The sequence below is a fragment of the Rhinoraja longicauda genome, chromosome 16 (genome assembly GCF_053455715.1).
Source record: "Rhinoraja longicauda isolate Sanriku21f chromosome 16, sRhiLon1.1, whole genome shotgun sequence".
NCBI lineage: Eukaryota > Metazoa > Chordata > Chondrichthyes > Rajiformes > Arhynchobatidae > Rhinoraja > Rhinoraja longicauda.
Window position 1 is genome coordinate 43265620 of NC_135968.1, and position 20036 is coordinate 43285655.

The 20036-nt window shown below is 48.0% G+C and overlaps 1 protein-coding gene across 1 annotated transcript in view; it reads right to left on the minus strand.

The window, feature by feature from the left end:
* The window catches only part of dntt (deoxynucleotidyltransferase, terminal), a 349907-nt gene that overhangs the window by 189131 nt on the left and 140740 nt on the right, over positions 1-20036 (minus strand). The window lies entirely within an intron of this gene.

Genomic DNA, 20036 nt, shown 5'->3' on the forward strand with positions numbered 1-20036 from the left:
GTACAGGTATGTAGGTTAATTGGCTGGGTAAATGTAAAAATTGTCCCTAGTGTGTGTAGGATAGTGTTAATGTACGGGGATCGCTGGGCGGCACGGACTTGGTGGGCCGAAAAGGCCTGTTTCCGGCTGTATATATATGATATGATATGATATGATATGATATGTATGAAGGTAGACAAATCTCCCAGCCATGATCAGATTTATCCAAGGACACCGTGGGAAGCCTCTAATTAGGAAGGGCTGCAGGGAGATGCCTGGGAACTACAGGCCAGTGAGTCTAACATCTGCGGTCGGACATTTACTGGAGAACATTGAGCGATTAGATAAACATGCATTTGGATGGACAAGGTTGATTAGAGATAGTCGGCGTGGGGAGATCATGCCTCACGAGTCCGATTGAGTTACTTGAAGACGTGGCCAAAAAGGGTGATGAGGGCAGAGCTGCAGACATATACAAATTTCAGCAAGGCATTTGACAAGGTGCTGCATGTTGCGCTGCTCTGGAAGGTTAGATCACCTGGGATCCATCCAAGGACACCTTGCTGACAGGAAAGAAATTTGGCTTTTAGATTTTTTTTTTAGATTTAGAGATACAGCGCGGAAACAGGCCCTTCGGCCCACTGGGTCCGCGCCGCCCAGCGATCCCCGCACACTAACACTATCCTACACCCTAGGGACAATTTTTACATTTGCCCTACCTTCCATCACAGTGAGGAATGTGGAATCCGCTGTGGTTGATGTTTATGTTACATTTTATTTTTATGTGGCTGTGTGTCTTGTTGCTTTTTACTTAGTGTGGCTGTATGGTAACTCAAATTTCACTGTACCTTAATTGGTACATTTGACAATTAAATCGAATCTTGAATCTTGACCCACCTGCAGTTTGATTTTTGATTTAACCATGGTATTTTCCTCAGGACCCTTCCCCCTACCTCTATCCATCTTGTGGCCAGTTGGTGGGAATGGATCACTTCAACTATGTGTGTCAGTAAGCATCCAAACCGTTCAATTTTCACCAGTTATTTATGCTGGGCCAACATGTAAAAAACCCCACCGGCGACACACTGTTTTGCTCCAATTAATCACGTCCCCACTTCCTATTCAAAGCACCCTGCGTTGAAGAATTATTTTCAGTGACTCACTCGAAGTGCCTGTCACCAACCATGCAGGTAGCCCCGTGTTCTGCTTGTGCAATATCTAAGAACAGTCTACGCCGCATCTGCGCCCGGGATGAGGTGTTTCACACTAGGGCTTCCGAGATGTCCTCGTTTTTCAGAAAACGGGGCTTCCCCTCCTCCATTATAGATGAGGCTCTCACTAGGGTCTCTTCTACATCCCGCAGCTCCGCTCTTGCTCCCCATCCCCACACTCGCAACAAGGACAGGATCCCCCTCGTTCTCACCTTCCACCCCACCAGCCAGCGGATCCAACATATTATCCACCAACATTTCCGTCACCTACAACAGGACCCCACCACTGGCCATATCTTCCCATCCCCTCCCCTCTCTGCGTTCCGCAGAGACCGTTCCCTCCGCAACTCCCTGGTCCACTCGTCCCTTCCTACCCAAACCACCCTAACCCCGGGCACTTTCCCTTGCAACCGCACGAGATGCAACACCTGTCCCTTTACCTCCCCCCTCAACTCCATCAAAGGACCCAAACATTCTTTCCAGGTGAGACAGAGGTTCACCTGCACCTCCTCCAACCTCATCTATTGCATCCGCTGCTCTAGATGTCAACTTATCTATATCGGCGAAACCAAGCGCAGGCTCGGCGATCGCTTCGCTGAACACCTGCGCTCGGTCCGCATTAACGCAACTGATCTCCCGGTGGCCCAGCACTTTAACTCCCCCTCCCATTCCCAGTCTGACCTCTCTGTCATGGGCCTCCTCCAGTGCCATGGTGAGGCCCGCCGGAAGTTGGAGGAGCAGCACCTCATATTTCGCCTGGGCAGTTTGTGGCCCGGTGGTATGAACGTCGACTTCTCCAACTTCAGATAGTTCCTCTGTCCCTCCCTTCCCCTCCTCCTTCCCAGATCTCCCTCTATCTTCCTGTCTCCACCTATATCCTTCCTTTGTCCCACCCCCGACATCAGTCTGAAGAAGGGTCTCGACCCGAAACGTCACCCATTCCTTCTCTCCCGAGATGCTGCCTGACCTGCTGAGTTACTCCAGCATTTTGTGAATAAATCGATTTGTACCAGCATCTGCAGTTATTTTCTTATACTCTAAGAACAGATCGATGGTTTCAATCCCAAGGGCATTCGTTACTGCCAATGACAGGAGAAATAAGTGCCCTCACAAAACTGCTCCAAAATAATCAAGCTGAAATCAAGGCTACGGAAAATCCCAGCAATACCACTCTCCCAGGAGACAGGCAGTGGAGAAACGGGGAGCACTCGTTTAAAATTCACGGTTTGTTAAAACAATGCCAGAAGGAAATCTAAATTTTAAATTGGGGTGAGGCTCGTGGAGTGGGAGAGAGCGCGAGGCAGAGACAGAGCACAACGCAGAGAACGAAAATAAGGACTAGAAACTCGGGGGCAACCAGCAGAAAGAAACATAGAAAGATAGAAACATAGGTGCAGGAGGAGGCCATTTTTCCCTTTGAGGCAGCACCGCCATTCATTGTGATCATGGCAGATCGTCCACAATCAGTAACCCGTGCCGTCCTTCTCCCCATATCCCTTGATTCCACTAGCCCCTCGAGCTCTATCTAACTCTCTCTTAAATCCATCCAGTGATTTGGTTTCCACTGCCCTCTGTGGCAGAGAATTCCACAAATTCACAACTCTCTGGGTGGAAAAAGTTCCTTCTCACCCCAGTTTAAATGGCCTCCCCTTTATTCTAAGTGTGGCCCCTGGTTCTGGACTCGCCCAACATTGGGAACATTTTTCCTGCATCTAGCTTGTCCAGTCCTTTTACAATTTTATACGTCTCTATAAGATCCCCTCTCATCCTTCTAAACTCCGGTGAACACAAGCCCAGTCTTTTGCACGAAGCAGAGAACGAAAATAAAGACGAGAAACTCAGGGGCAACCAGCAGGAAGAAGCTGACTCTTGGAAAATAGAGCAGTGGTTGTTCCAGAATGTTTCAGCTGCTATTTGAGAGGATTGCAGACATACAATGCTGGAGCAACTCAGCGGGACAGGCAGCATCTCGGGAGGGAAGGAATGGGTGACGTTTCGGGTCGAGACCCTTCGTCACTTTGCTTTGACTTGTGACCACACTGCACTGTTTCACGAAGCAGCTTTGCAGGCCCATTAGTCTGTCCAGGGGGACAGGTTCAAGGCTTACCCCGGCCGCTGTCTGAGTGAAGCTTGTCGTGAAACTCCCACTGTCACCACCTGGGTTTCTGCTCATTGGTGGCTACTTGCTCATTATCTGCCTGCTCCACATAACTTATCATTGACAAACGCTTCCTCCCTCTGCAGCTGATCTGTAACCTTGGCCTGAGCCAAGCCAACACTTGCAAGCTGATATCCTGGCCCCTGCCACAACTCTTTCTTTCTGTGACAACCTTTACTGTATTCTAGTCTCTCGAACACCCCCACAGTGAAAAGACAGGCTGGGAAGTTCATTTGCTATTGTAAATTACCCCTTAACGAAGATAAGTGGCAAAAATGATCAAAAGGCAATTGATGGGCACCTGAGAAAGAATGTGTTTAATTTAATTTAGTTTAGAGATACAGAGCAGACGGAATCAGGCCCTTCGGCCCACTGAGTCCGCACCGACCAGCGATCCTCACACATTAACACAATCCTACACACACTAGAGACAATTTACATTTATAACAAGCCAATTGACCTACTAACCTGCACGTCTTTGGAGTGTGGGAGGAAATTGAAGATCTCGGAGAAAACCAACGCAGGTCACGAGGAGAATGTACAAACTCCGTACAGACAGCCCCCAAGGTCAGGATCGAACCCGGGTCTCTTGCGCTGTAAGGCGGCAACTCTACCGCTGCACCACCAAGGTGCCACCCCTTCTACATTCAAAACATGCCCAGACATTTTCACAGGAGATGCGAGAGAGGACAGGGGAGTTACCTTATGCCGTGACCAACAGTTACAGTGGGTTCCAATCAAGATCACTAAAACAGATCACTCCCCAGCATGCAAGTCTTTTTGCTGGACTAGGAGGAAGTGGCTGAGGTGTCATGTACTACAGTTCACTGTCCAAGACAATAGTGCAGGAAGAATTACCACCATTTTACAATACAAGTCAAAGTTAGTGCTTTTGTCAGTTCGAAGTGTAGCTCACCTTTAGTGCCTTGAAGCACAGGCAATCACATTGATCTCATCTCTGAGACCTCACCTCACACACAGACACATACCTAGGGTTGCCAACGGCCCCATATTAGCCGGGACATCCCGTATATCGGGCTAAATTGGTTTGTCCCATATGGGACCGCCATTGACCCGTATTAGGCCCAAGGGGTGCTGTAGGCCCAGACACTGTAGGCCCGGGGGCGGAAAATGTAGACCCGGACAGTGTAGGCCTGGACAGTGTAGGCCCGGACAGTGTAGGCCCGGACAGTGTAGGCCCGGACAGTGTAAGCCCAGACAGTGTAGGCCCGGACAGTGTAGGCCCGGACAGTGGAGGCCCGGACAGTGTAGGCCCGGACAGTGTAGGCCCGGACAGTGTAGGCCCGGACAGTGTAGGCCCGGACAATGTAGGCCCGGACAGTGTAGGCCAGGACAGTGTAGGCCCGGACAGTGTAGGCCCGGACAGTGTAGGCCCGGATAGTGGAGGCCCGGACAGTGTAGGCCCGGATAGTGTAGGCCCGGACAGTGTAGGCCCGGACAGTGTAGGCCAGGACAGTGTAGGCCCGGACAATGTAGGCCCGGACAGTGTAGGCCCGGACAGTGTAGGCCCGGACAGTGTAGGCCCGGACAGTGTAGGCCCGGATAGTGTAGGCCAGGAGGCTGCGTAGCAACTCGCCTCCCGGCCCACGCGGCCGCCATTGGTGGAGCGGGAGCACGTGGCCGCTGACTGGGTGAGGTCACGTGGGGCACGGACGGTGACATTACATTTTGTCCCTTAGTTGGGAGTGAGAAAGTTGGCAACCCTACACATACCCCAACCTCGGCAGCTATCTCCACCACTCCCCTACCCTCCTCACAACCTTCGAACTTCTCAATAACTCACACATCATACGCTCACACACATTGAACAAAGGACATGCAGACTAAGAGCCATGACTCCTGGCTCCTCGTATTCCCTCCAGTCTGCCATTAAGGAATGAGTGTGTTGTGTGATAAGACTTTGATACATGACTGTACCAGACATTGCAGTCTAGTTGTGCGCTATTGTCTTCAATTAAAGGCCTATGTTTTATAGCTGTTTCACTTGGCTTGCTTATGCAAATATATCACAAAGGAATCTATTGACACTACATTCTTATCAAGGCTGGGATTTGATGCTGCAGGAGTAGCAAAGCAATGTTCTAGCACAAAGAAAAGGTTCTTCACATAAAGCAGCAACATTGGCTGGCAGTGGAATCGTTGGATACGTCAGTAAGCTCCAAAGGTATGAGCAGATTCATCCAAGATAGACACAAATTGCTGGAGCAACTCAGCGGGACAGGCAGCATCTCTGGAGAGAAGGAATGGGTGACGTTTCTGGTCGAGACCCTTCCTCAGACCCAGGTCTTGGCCTGAAACATCACCCATTCCTTCTCTCCAGAGATGCTGACTGGCCCGCTGAGATACTCCAGCACTCTGTGTCTATCTTTGGTGCAAACCAGCATCTGCAGTTCCTTCCTACGCAGCAGATTCATTTAATCGTGCCTACACGTGACACACAAGGCAAATGATATTGTCAGGCTCTGCGGGCAGATTGGAGAACGGAGAAATGCAGTCATGTTTAGGAAGACAGAGATGATATGGTTGCTGGTAGTACGCTGGAAACAGAAGAGTGAGTTGCAATGGATCACCGGTGATGTTTCACACGAGGACGTAGCATAAACTTTGAAGGGATATTCTGGTCCAGAGAATTACAAGTGCCTCAAATTTACAAGGCACGCAGCCTCAGGAAAGCCCCCAGCATCTACAAGGACTCCACACACCCGTGCCACCGTCTGTTTGAACTACTGCCACCTGGCAGACGTTACAAGGCCTTCTACGCCCGCACCTCCAGACTAAGGAACAGCTTCATCCCTAGAGCTATAGCTGCTCTGAATCGGTCCTGCTGAGAGCCCGCAATGATGATGTCTCTGCCCCCAGGGTCATCTGGCACAACTCACCCTGCATGAACCTATTTGCACTTTACCTTCTTTCCTTTATTTTCTCTCCCTTCTTTTTGTTGTTTTTGTTTTTGCCGTGATTTATTTATTTATTTTATAGCATCGATATGAAAGTGGCATTTTTGATCTCGTTGTACTTGTACAAATGACAATAAAGATATATTGAATCTGGAGTGTGAAACTAAGGTCCAGAAGAAATGCATGAGCAGGCTAATTACAATTAAAACACAAAGTGCTTGTGCTACAACTCCAGGATAAGCACTCAACCAAGAAAACCAAGCCCAAAGCCAAAGTATTATCTAACTAAATACACCAACTTACAATGGATGACTCCACATATACAAAAAAACCCCAGCTATCTACAAATTAATCCTCTTAAAAAAAACCTAACCCTGTAGATGCAAGTATATCATTGGGGTGGCCAAGAGAGCACCTCCCTTTCATTGGTGTTTCATTGAGTTAGCCCCACGACACCTCAGGCAGGCTCAACCATTGCTTCTGGCATCCCAGAACAATCCCCCCCTCCCCCCCCCTCCCCTCCCCTTTCCACCACCATTCCCCTCCCCCCTCCTCCCATCCTCCCATCCTCCCCCCTCCCCTCCTCCCCTTCCCCCCTTCCCCTCCGCCTTGCCCCTCCCCTTCCCCCTCCCATTCTCCCACCTTCCTTCCTCCCCCTCCCATTCCCCCCTCCCCTCCTCCCCCCTCCCCTTCCCTCCTCTCATCCCGTCCCCCTCCCCCTCCCCTCTTCCCCTCCCCTCCCACCTCCTCCCATCCCCTCCCCCTCCCCCTCCCCTCCCCCCCCTCCCCTCCCCCCCTTCCCTCCCTCATTTTCCCCCTCTCCCCCATCCCCTCCCCCTCCCCTAATATACCACTGCATATTAATGTAAACGGATTGCTGATGGATTGCTGATGATATAATTTTATGTGTGTGAATTGTTATGGGTTCCTCGGGATTTATTCCATTTTACAGTGCCACATATACAGTATAACTCTGAATGTATCTCTAAGAACTGAGCATGCCCTATGGTATGTCTTTGATGTATTGTCGTACCAGACACAGCTGTTTGGCTGAGTGTTATTGCCTTCAATAAACGATGATCTGTTCATAGCTCCATCTCTGTTTATTTGTTAATGCAAGCAACAACGCTAAGAAACCCACCGACACTGCTCCCTCTTGCACACAACGCTTTAGTCAGCACATCCACCCATACAACTCAAAGCAGACCAGAGAGATTTGTAACTATTCGACATTGGCAATTGTGTCGGATGCTGGATGCAGGAAAAATGTTCCCCATGTTGGGAGAGTCCGGAACCAGGGGTCACTGTTTAAGAATAAGGGGCGGGCCATTTAGGACTAGGATGAGGAAAAACTTTTTCACCCAGAGAGTTGTGAATCTGTGGAATTCTCGGCCACAGAAGGCAGTGGAGGCCAATTCACTGGATGTTTTCAAGAGAGAGATAGACTTAGCTCTTAGGACAAAATGAATCAAGAGATCTGGGGGGAAAAAGCAGGAACGGGGTACAGATTTTGGATGATCAGACATGATCACATTGAATGGAGGTCTGAAGGAGGGTCTCGACCCGAAACGTCACCCATTCCTTCTCTCCCGAGATGCTGCCTGACCTGCTGAGTTACTCCAGCATTTTGTGAATAAATACCTTTGATTTGTACCAGCATCTGCAGTTATTTTCTTATACTACTTGAATGGAGGTGCTGGCTCGAAGGGCTGAAGGGCCTACTCCTGCACTTATTTTCCATGTTTCTTTGTTTCTGTGTGTAAGTACAGCAAAAATAGGTGAAGCATGCTGGAGTAACTCAGCTGGTCAGATCGCATCTCTGGAGAAAGTGGATAGGTGACATTTCGGGTCGGGACCCTTCTTCAGACTGATTGGAGTAGGGACAGAAGGGAAAAAACAAGACAAAATGACAGCAACTGTCCCAGAAAACTGAAGAGATATCATTACAGAGTTAGAGGCTTCCCAAGCCCCCTCTTCCTGTGGGCACTGGGGAGACAGAGGTTGTGCAAGGATAGTGCAGCTTACAACCCAGTGGTATGAATGATCAGCCATGATCACATTGAATGGCGGTGCTGGCTCGAAGGGCCGAGTGGCCTCCTCCTGCACCTATTGTCTATTGTCTAATATTTACTTCTCAATCTTCAAGTAACCCTTGCTTTCCCTCTCTCTCCATCCCTCCCCATCCTAGTTCTCCGACCAGTTTGACTGCCCTCCCGATTAAATTTTATCTTTGTACGGCTCGTTGTCTCCTTCCCCTGAGCTAACAATTCCACATTGTCCTCATGTTCGTTCCCTTTGATCTCTCGTTTTCACACCTTACTCTCCCATATCCCTGTGTCTCCCTCTCCCCTGAATCTCAGTCTGAAGAAGGGTCTCGACCCGAAACATCACCCATTCCTTTCTCTCCAGAGACGCTGCCTGTCCTGCTGAGTTACTCCAGCATTTTGTGTCCATCAAGGGTAGTGAATTTATAGTGTTGTCTACAAATCGTTTGTTTAAACATCATTCCTTAATATCAATAAATGGTTTGTTTATGTTCCCTTGTGTGTGTGTGCTAAGCTCTCCTTCTATGTGTTGCCATTGACCTTTCATTGTCTCTATGATTACACTCTCCCAGCACAATCAGTCTTCGTAAGAACTACAACAGGGAAGCTTGCATTTGGGCTTCTACAAACGCATTGCGTGCTGCATTTCCTGAGAGTAAGAACTTTGAAGGGCACCTCCAGCTTCTGTCAGAAACTAAGATGAAGAGGCTCACCAGGATGTTACTGAGACTTGCGGGCTCGAATTGTAGGGAGAGGCCGGGTCGGCTGGGAATATTGATGGGGGAGAGATTTAAGGGAGATTTAAGAGAGGTTTAATTGCTCGGGGGGGGGGGGCATTTTGTTCACTCTGAGGGTGGTCAGTAACTTTGGGAAAGTTGCCAGTGGATACAAATGTGACTTTCAAAAGACAATTGTCTCGATTTCTGGGTAGGAGGTGTTTAGAGGGCTATGTGCCAAATATAGGCAAATGGGACTTGTTCAGAACTTGGTCGGCATGGATGAGTTGATCTGAAGGAGCCCTCTGACTACATGACTCTAATTTCATGCAGTGCTTGGAGTACAATAATCTTGAAGCCAGGGGTGTTGGAGCAGGATTCTGCTTCTTTTGAGGCAAGGGCATAGGTCGGGTTGCCAACTATCCCGTATTAGCCCGGACATCCCGTATATTGGACTAAATTGGTTTGTTCCTTATGGGACCGTCCTTGTCCCGCATTAGGCCCGGGAGGCGCAGTAAGCCCGAACACTGTAGGCCCAGGCACTGTAGGCCCGGACACTGTAGGCCCGGAGGCCGGAAGCTCAGGCACCGCCTGATGGAGGTTGCGTAGCAACCCGCCTCCTGGCCCGGGGCGGCCGCCATTGGTGGAGCGGGAGCACGCGGCCACTGGCTGGGTGAGGTCATGTGGGGCGCGGGGCAGTGACGTCACCGTTTGTCCCTTATTTGGGAGGGAGGAAGTTGGCAACACTAGGCATAGGCCATGCAAATTCTCCATGCCTCAGTGCGGTCACAGGCTGCTTCAGTCAGAACTCTGTTAGCTGGTTCTTCAGGGCCAGATTCCTGTTCTGCCAGAAAGGGTTGCCGACACCTAGGATCACACTACATCCATCAGGGAGAAGACCGCAAACATGGAGGAGTAGATCATCTTGTTAGTGCAGAAGCTTTAATGGCAGGCGAACAATCTGGCTCACAGTAGGTGCATGTCTGTGATATGTCTGGATCCACTTTCATTGCAGAGCTCAGAAATGCACTCCAATCTCAGGCCATCCGCAGAGAGACATAAAATGCTGGAGTAACTCAGCAGCTCTGGATAGAAGGCAAAGGTAGCGTTTCGGGTCGAGACCCTTCTCCAGACTGAGAGTTAGGGGAGAGGGAGACACAGAGATAAGGGAGAGTAAAGGTGTGAAAACGAGACATCAAAGGAGACAAAGGTCAAGGAAAATGGAGAATCAATTATTGTTAGCTAGGACAAGGTGACAACAAAGCACACGGAGATAGCATTTGGTCAGGGGGACAGCCAGACTGGTCGGAGAACTAGGATGGGGGAGTGATAGAGAGAGAGGATTACTTGAAGTTAGAGAAGTCAATATTCGTAGCGCTGGGCTGTAAGCTGCCCAAGCGAAATATGAGACGCTGTGCATCTCTCCTCGTGGTGGAAGAGCTCACAAGCATTCTACAGCCAAGTAACACACACTGCCCTTCGGCCCATCCAGGCCCTGGCCCTCCTCTGGTCCAGCTCAAAGGGCGATGGCTTCCGTTAGCTTTTATGAGTCGGTGCCCTCTATTCTTTCAGATGTAAAGTTCTCCACGCCACCAGGGGGAAGCAGAGTCTTCCCCTGGGCCTGAAATTCAGTCAGCCATTTTTGGAATGTCAGATCGGACAATAATGGCACGCAGATCTAGGCTTGAAGGTAAGCGAGCTAATCACCACAGAGTCAAGCCAACTGGATGTGCAAAACAGTGTCCACGCTGGCAGTATTCTGTGCAGAGGCCTCAAGATTTTCTACGCACTCAAAAGTTCAAATGTCTTCCTTGAAAACATAAGAAAACATCGTAGGTGATTTCTCAACAGAAGGTAAAATGTTTCCATGGAATGGGCAGCCACCTTCATATGTTAAACGTTCGGACTGGCAACAAAAGTAGATAGAGTGAGGAAGGAGGTACATGGTAGGTTTGCCTTCATCAATTGGGGGTAGGGTTGCCAACTGTCCCGTATTAGCCGGGACATCCCGTATATTGGGCTAAATTGGTTTGTCCCGTATTGAACCGCCCTTGTCCCATATTAGGCCCGGGGGCCGCTGTAGGCCCGGACACTGAAGGCCGGACACAGTAGGCCCGGACGCTGTAGGCCTGGACGCTATAGGCTCGGACACTGTAGGCCAGGGGGCCACTGTAGGCCCAGACAGCGTAGGCCTGGACAGTGTAGGCCCAGAGGACCCGGGAGCCGCCTAACGGCGGTTGCATAGCAACCCGCCTCCCGGCCCCAGCGGCCGCCATTGGTGGAGCGGGAGCACGTGGCCGCTGGCTGGGTGAGGTCACGTGGGGCGCGGGGTGGTGACGTCACCCTTTGTCCCTTGTTTGGGAGTGTGGAAGTTGGCAACCCTAATTGGGGCATTGAATATGAGATTCAGGAAGTCATGCTGCAGCTTTATTGAACTTTGGTTAGGTCAAAGTTTGGTTTGGTTTGGAGTAGAGTGTGCAGTTCAGATCACCCCCATTACAAGAAGCATGTGGAGGCCGAGGCTTTGGAAAAAGTGCAGAAGAAGTTTACCAGAATGCTGTCTGGAGTAGACAGTATTAGCAATAAGGAGAGGACGGACAAACATGAATTGTTTTCTATGGAATATCGAAGGCTAAAAGACCTGATAGAAGTTTATAAAATTATAAGAGGCATAGATAGAGTAAACAGTCAGAGCCTTTTACCAGAGTCTCAAGTTTAAAAAGATGTTCGGGACAATTTTTTTGCGTAGAGAGTGGTGGATCTGGTGAGAGCAGATATGATCATGGTGTTTAAGATGCTTTTAGACAGGGATATGAACATGCAGGGAATGAAGGAATATGGATCAGATGCAAGCAGTGGAGATTAGATAGCTTGGCATTATATACAGCACATACAGTGTAGGCTGAAGGGCCTGTTCCTGTGCTGTACTGGTCTATGTTCGGTGTGCTATGATTGTGCCATTGTCTAATTCTACACAATGTCTTACATTTGGACGATGGACCGCATAACAGCAAAGAAAGTTCAATATTTCGAAGTGTTCATCATAATTCTATGTCCATAAAAGATTCTCTGTCCAAATTGTTGTTTATATCATGGTGCTCAATGTGGCCATGTTGATTTGTCGATCATAAGCCCCCCATGTACAGTAATACTTCTATGCTACTAGCGGTAGGGGGCGCGGATGGGCCACTGTAACTTCTCACAGAAGGGAAAACAAGCTTCGTTATCTCCTCCACTATTTCATGTTCACATTAACCAACCACGTCTCAACACAACACATGTGACAATTGGCATCTCTCGTTGATCAGGTGCAGAAGAGGTTCATGGGAATCGGCAAAGTAAGATTAGACGCATTACTTCTTAATACGTCTAAGTAAATAGAAGTAATACGTCTAATCTTACTTTGCCGATTCCCACGAACCTCTTCTGCACCTGGTCAATGAGAGATGCCAAATGTCACATCCAAGCACCCTATCATTACCTTTAGTATAAGAAAATAACTGCAGATGCTGGTACAAATCGATTTATTCACAAAATGCTGGAGTAACTCAGCAGGTCAGGCAGCATCTCGGGAGAGAAGGAATGGGTGACGTTTCGGGTCGAGACCCTTCTTCAGACTGATGTCGGGGGTGGGACAAAGGAAGGATATAGGTGGAGACAGGAAGATAGAGGGAGATCTGGGAAGGAGGAGGGGAAGGGAGGGACAGAGGAGCTATCTGAAGTTGGAGAAGTCGACGTTCATACCACCGGGCCGCAAACTGCCCAGGCGAAATATGAGGTGCTGCTCCTCCAATTTCCGGCGGGCCTCACTATGGCACTGGAGGAGGCCCATGACAGAGAGGTCAGACTGGGAATGGGAGGGGGAGTTAAAGTGCTGGGCCACCGGGAGATCAGTTGCGTTAATGCGGACCGAGCGCAGGTGTTCAGCGAAGCGATCGCCGAGCCTGCGCTTGGTTTCGCCGATATAGATAAGTTGACATCTAGAGCAGCAGATGCAATAGATGAGGTTGGAGGAGGTGCAGGTGAACCTCTGTCTCACCTGGAAAGAATGTTTGGGTCCTTTGATGGAGTTGAGGGGGGAGGTAAAGGGACAGGTGTTGCATCTCGTGCGGTTGCAAGGGAAAGTGCCCGGGGTTAGGGTGGTTTGGGTAGGAAGGGACGAGTGGACCAGGGAGTTGCGGAGGGAACGGTCTCTGCGGAACGCAGAGAGGGGAGGGGATGGGAAGATATGGCCAGTGGTGGGGTCCTGCCTTGTTCAATTCCAATCAAAATGAAGTAAGGGAGGATATTAATTTTTCCTTCCACGTCACTGGTCTAACTGATAATGGATTACTCAGGACTGCTGTCCAGTAGGTAGTCCAGTGCCATGGTGATGTCGCCAGAAGTATCGTATACTTAACGTTTTCTGGGCTTGGGCATTGTAAAGAAAGGCAATTGTGTAGATAATGTTCCCAGGTCCGTAATGGAGGCTTTAATCAGTGCACGTTTCTGTAATAATGGAACCATTTGATTGCGGTGAATGATTCTTTAGGGGATGCTGAGAAATCATTGTGATTCAATAGACAATAGACAATAGACAATAGGTGCAGGAGTAGGCCATTCAGCCCTTCGAGCCAGCACCGCCATTCAATGCGATCATGGCTGATCACTATCAATCAGTACCCCGTTCCTGCCTTCTCCCCATACCCCCTCACTCCGCTATCCTTAAGAGCTCTATCCAGCTCTCTCTTGAAAGCATCCAACGAACTGGCCTCCACTGTCTTCTGAGGCAGAGAATTCCACACCTTCACCACCCTCTGACTGAAAAAGTTCTTCCTCATCTCCGTTCTAAATGGCCTACCCCTTATTCTCAAACTGTGGCCCCTTGTTCTGGACTCCCCCAACATTGGGAACATGTTATCTGCCTCTAATGTGTCCAATCCCCTAATTATCTTATATGTTTCAATAAGATCCCCCCTCATCCTTCTAAATTCCTTCTAAATTCCAGTGTATACAAGCCCAATCGCTCCAGCCTTTCAACATACGACAGTCCCGCCATTCCGGGAATTAATCTAGTGAACCTACGCTGCACGCCGATGAAGCTTCCTCTGTTGGACATTTCTTAACTTTGGAACATTGGAGCGGGTGCGTTAAAGGCAGGAAATCATTTCCAAATCAAGTATTTCATCCCCTCTCATAGCTTCGTCGGGTTGGAACAACATTCTGTCCCTCAGTGAAGATAGACACAAAATGCCAGAGTAACTCAGCAGGTCAGGCAGCATCTCTGGATAGAAGGAATGGGTGACATTTCGGGTTCAGACTGAAGAAGGCTGCATTTAGAGTATTGTAAGAAAATAACTGCAGATGCTGGTACAAATCGAAGGTATTTATTTCAAAAAATGCTGGAGTAACTCAGCAGGTCAGGCAGCATCTCAGGAGAGAAGGAATGGGTGACGTTTCGGGTCGAGACCCTTCTTCAGACTGATGTCAGGGGGGGCAGGACAAAGGAAGGATATAGGTGGAGACAAGAAGATAGAGGGAGAACTGGGAAGGGGGAGGGGAAGAGAGGGACAGAGGAACTACCTAAAGTTGGAGAAGTCAACATGAACATTGTTATTGTTATGAACAAGTCAACTTATGAATGGTATGAACATTGACTTCTCATCAGCGTATTTACTTTCTTAGGCATCTGAGTAGATTTGGCACATCCACAAAGATTCTCTGGCACCACAACGGATGCCCTAGGGAAAGCAGTTTGATGCAATGCATCTCAGCCTGATACGACAACTGCTCTGCTGTTGCAGGGAGTGGAGAACATAGCCCCGTCCGCCAAAGGCTCGACGCTTCCTTCCATCCTGAATATAGACACAGAAAGCTGGAGTAACTCAGTGGGTCAGACAGAATCTCTGGAGAGAAGGAATGGGTGACGTTTTGGATCGAGATCCTTCTTCAAGGTCCACAGTTCCTTCCTTCACTTCTTCCATCCTCATCACTTTCATGGTGCATAACACCAAGAGGCTTATCATCCTGCTCATTTCCTTCTCTCTCTTCTACCTTCTGGGAGAAGATATAGGAACTTGAAATCCCAGTTTTCCAACATTCCCCACCGTTGTTAGATTCTTAAAACAATCACCTCTTTCAAAACTTCTTTCCCATAGGTGCCAGCAAATACACTTAACTCTGTTTCATTTGGTTATTTCATTATTGTACTCTCATTTTTTTCTCTACTAATTTGGATTGCACTACAATCTTGTACCATTCTGCTATTTTGCACTTGTTATTGTACGTATTATTGTATTTAGCATTATTCTATGCATACAGTTTACTCCACAAGGTTCATGTGAACAAGAAATGTTACGGCAGCCTAGCGTATTTGACAATAAACTATTCTAAATCAAATGAAGAAATAATATAAACTAAGACTTCTGTTTCTACACTAGACCAAGTGGACCCATTGGGCCCAAACCTCTCCTGCATTGGTGCAGCACCTTCTCCTCCCCCCCTCCGCCTCCCCCCTCCCCTCATTCCCCCTCCCCCTCCCTCCCTCCCCCCTCCCTTCCCCACCACCTCCCCTACCCCCTCCCCCTCCCTCCACCCCCTTCCCCACCCCTCCCCTTCTCCTTCCCCTCCCCCTTCCCCTCCCCCCTTCTCCATCCCCCTCAACCCCCCTGATCCTCCCTCCTCCCCCCTCCCTCCCTCCCCTCCCTCCCTCCACCCCCTCCCTCCCTCCCTCCCTCCCTGCCTCCCCCTTCCCTCCCTAGGAGATAGATTTAAACTTTAAAATGTGAATAACTTTTAAAATATAATTTCAATTAATCCTCTTCCATTAGCACCAAAGGGGATGACGGTAAGTAAGATGGGCCTAAAACTGTCGTGTTATCGTGTTCCGTTTTGTCTGTAGTTCAGGAACAAACAAACAAACAAACAAGAGTTTTTGTATGTAGTATGTAGATTACTCTTCAAGACCTTATGAGATGCCTAAGCACTCAACAAGCAGTGGAGTACTTCTGCTCTGTACTCACTGTAATGTAGAGCCAGTTCATAAGTTCCAGGAACAGAATTTAGCCATTCAGCCCATCAAGTCTACTCCGCCATTCAATCTTGGCTGATCTATATTTCCCTCCTAACCCCATTCTCCTGCCTTCCCCCCATAACCTCTGACACCCGAACTAATCAAGAATCTATCACTGCCTTAAAAATATCCATTGACTTGGCCTCCACAGCCTTCTGTGGCAATGAATTCCACAGGTTCACCATCCCCTGATAAAGGAAATTCCTCCTCATTTTCTTCCTAAAGGAATGTCCTTTAATTCTGAGACTATGACCTCTAATCCTAGATTCTCCCACTAGTGGAAACATCCTCTCCACATCCACTCTATCCAGGCCTTTCACTGTTCACACACAGCAAAGTGACAATGAGCAGATAATCAATTTCAGTAAGTTTGTTTAATCAATACTGACTGGAATAATGTCTCTGCTTTGATTTGTAAAGGTTCCATAGATCTTTTATGTGAAGGAGCCAAACATCACAGAAAATAGCCGGTAATCTGGCATTGATTCTCGATGCAGGGGTTACAGGGGAGAGCAACCGAGTGCCTGGGACATTAGATCAGGGTGTGGGAGAGGGTAGTGAGCCCAAGCTGGAATAGAGGGAAGGAGAAACAAGGAGCTGCAGATACTGGTTTGCACAAAAGGACACAAAGAAAGATCCCAGCCCAAAACATCACCTCTCCCCACGTTCTGCCGAGATGCTGCCTGAGCCGTTGTGTTACTGCTGTCCTTTTCTGGAATAGGGGGATTCGTGCATGTGGTTCACGATACCGCAACCAGGAGAAACATCAACATTTAGGGGCGTGCAGCGGTAGATTTAGATTTAGATTTAGATTTAGAGATACAGCGCAGAAACAGGCCCTTCGGCCCACCGGGTCCGCGCCGCCCAGCGATCCCCACACATTAACACTATCCTACACCCACTAGGGACGATTTTTACATTTGCCCAGCCAATTAACCTACAAACCTGCACGTCTTTGGAGTGTGGGAGGAAACCGAAGAGCTCGGAGAAAACCCACGCAGGTCACGGGGAGAACGTACAAACTCCGTACAGACGGCGCCCGTAGTCAGGATCGAACCTGAGTCTCCGGCGCTGCATTCGCTGTAAGGCAGCAACTCTACCGCTGCGCCACCGTGCCACCGCGGTAGAGTTGCTGCCTTACAGCACCAGGGACCCGGGTTCGATCCTGACTACGGGTGCTGTCTATACGGAGTTTGTACGGTCTCTTTGTTTCTCTGGGTCTTCCGGTTTCCTCCCACATTCCAAAGACGTGCAGTTTCGTGGGTTAATTGACTTTGGTAAAATTGTCCCTTCTGTGTTGGATAGAACTACTGCATGGGCTGATGCAGACTCGGTGAGCCGATGGACCTGTATCGCTAAACTAATCTGAATTTTATATATCTTGTCAAGTCCTATCAGAACTTTGTATAACTCAAAGAGCTCTCCTCTCACTCTTTCAAATTCAAGAGAACGTAGGCCCGATATCAACACAAGCAAGAAATAAATGTTTGGAATTCCAGGGTACCATTATTTGGCACAGAAATCACCACAATTATATGCCATTGCAAGAAAACAAAATTCAAACATGCAGCACAGAAAAAAAGAGCATCAGAAGCCTAAATTTCCAATTACATCAAACTGGAGAAACTACATTGATTTTTGTGGCTAGTGTCCAGAATGGGAACTTAAACGCACAATCTCCTGAATGAGAAATTGGAGTGTTACCAAATGGGCCCTAGATAACATGTCATGTTCCTCTGATGAAGGTAGGACTTAGTGGCCAACAGGTAAGATAGTAAGAAGCTATTCCCCATGGTTTTGGTATCTAAAACCAGAAGGCATACGTGAGGAATTAGCAGTTTAGAGGGGAGCTGCGGAAGATTTTCCATTAATCGAGAGGGTGCTTGCAATCAGGGCCGCTGTGCCTGAGCAGTTGGTGAAGTTATGTGCTCCAACACTGAAGGAGAGTCTCGACCCGAAACGTCACCCATTCCTTCTATCCAGAGATGCCACCTGTCCCGCCGAGTCAAGCCACATTTTGTGTTTATCTTCAAGACTTAAGATAATCTGAATGAGCATTTGAATGACCAAGGCATAACAGACTATGGAGACAGTGTGAGTGGTGTAGTGTGGCTGGTACTTGCGGGTATAACTCAATGGACTTGAATTGAGGTGAATCGAGGACCAGAGGACATAGGTTTAAGGTGAAGGGGAAAAGATTTAATAGGAATCTGAGGGGTAACTTTTCCACAAAGGAACAAGCTGCCAGAAAAGGTAGTTGAGGCTGGGACTATCCCAATGTTTAAGAAGCAGTTAGACAGGTACATGGATAGGACAGGTTTGGAGGGATATGGACCAAACGCGGACAGGTGGGACTAGTGTAGCTGGGACATGTTGGCCGGTGTGGACAAGTTGGGCCAAAGGGCCTGTGTTTGCCAATTTCAGTTGCTATACCTGGTGTTTGGTTCCCAGTAAGCAGATCCTCTTGTGATGGAAGCAATTTTAAATGTTAACTTTGAGCCTGTTTAGAAAAAGTTTGTCGGGTGAAGGCGGGGTCAAACTAATGAACAGTTGCAACTCTGCTTGGTCAGAAAAAATTAATCAAACGCAGTCTTTAAATAGTCTAAAGGTGCGGTTCCAATTTAGCCCCTGCTTTGCAGAGATTTATTATGAATCACTCTTATCGTTATCAAGCCTTTGAAATTATTCAACTCCTTTCTTGTCAGCAGCAATTTTTTTTCCAACAGTTCCAAAGTTCAGTTTTGGTAAATATTTCATCAACAACTTGCTTTTAATATATTAAAAATTCTTTCAGCATAACATCATGTTATGTTCTCTGAAAAGGCTTTCAATCTTAATAGAATCTTTTCATGTTTTTTTTCTATTCCAATCATTGGAAGTTAATTTTGACTTACTAAAGGTCAAATGGATTCATTTCTGGTCAGCAAATCGTTTATTTTTTTATGAATCAAACTGAAGTCCAATTGAATAGATGAAATTGCTCTCAGCAGTAATTAAAATGCATAAGTCTATCAACATTTAAATAGACTTTGCATAATTGTTTGGTAATTACTTTCCAAATGCCTTCAGTAAGCTCTTGGCTTGCTTAATAGTATCATTATTTGTTCAACTAAATATTACCTTATAAACTAAATATTCCCTATTCGTAATATTTCTGTTGTGTACAACAAAAACTATTTTTATAACATATCGGGTTTCTAATATTTTGATAACTAGGGGCAGCATGGTGGTGGGGTGGTAAAACTATTGCCTTACAGCACCGGAGACACAGGTTCTATCCTGACAATGGGTGTTGTCTGTACAGAGTTTGTACGTTCTCCCCGTGACCTGCGTGGGTTTTCTCCGGGATCTTCGGTTCCCTCCAAAGATGTGCAGGTTTGCAGGTTAATTGGCCTGGTATAAGTGTAGATTGTCCCTAATGTATGTGGGGTAGTGTTAAGGAAAATAACTGCAGATGCTGTTGAAGAAGCAGATGATGTTCAGTCTGAAGAAGGGTCTCGACCCGAAACGTCACCCATTCCTTCTCTCCTAGATGCTGCCTGACCTGCTGAGTTACTCCAGCATTTTGTGATAGCTGGGGTAGTGTTAATGTGCGGGGATCGCTGGTCGTTGCGGGCTCGGTGGGCCGAAGGGCCTGTTTCTACAATGCATCTCTCAACTAAACTCAGTTTTGTAAGCGTTCATATTTTTAAAGCATTTTTCTTTCTTTCTCCTTTGCTAACTAGAAGTCTTCCTCCACCTGAGACCCCAGCGGGATTACAAGCTCTCTGACCTGCATAAAATTGCTGTCGGACTAGACTGACCGTCCCTCCTTTCTTATGAAGTGACAGGCTGGACTCTGATTTGAGCCACTTTCCCCCGGCAGCAACACTGACACCATAGCTGCCTGCTTGTGAGAGATTCTTGGGTTCAAACTTAAATCCGACCGATGTTCCTTCTGTAACACCACACTGCCATG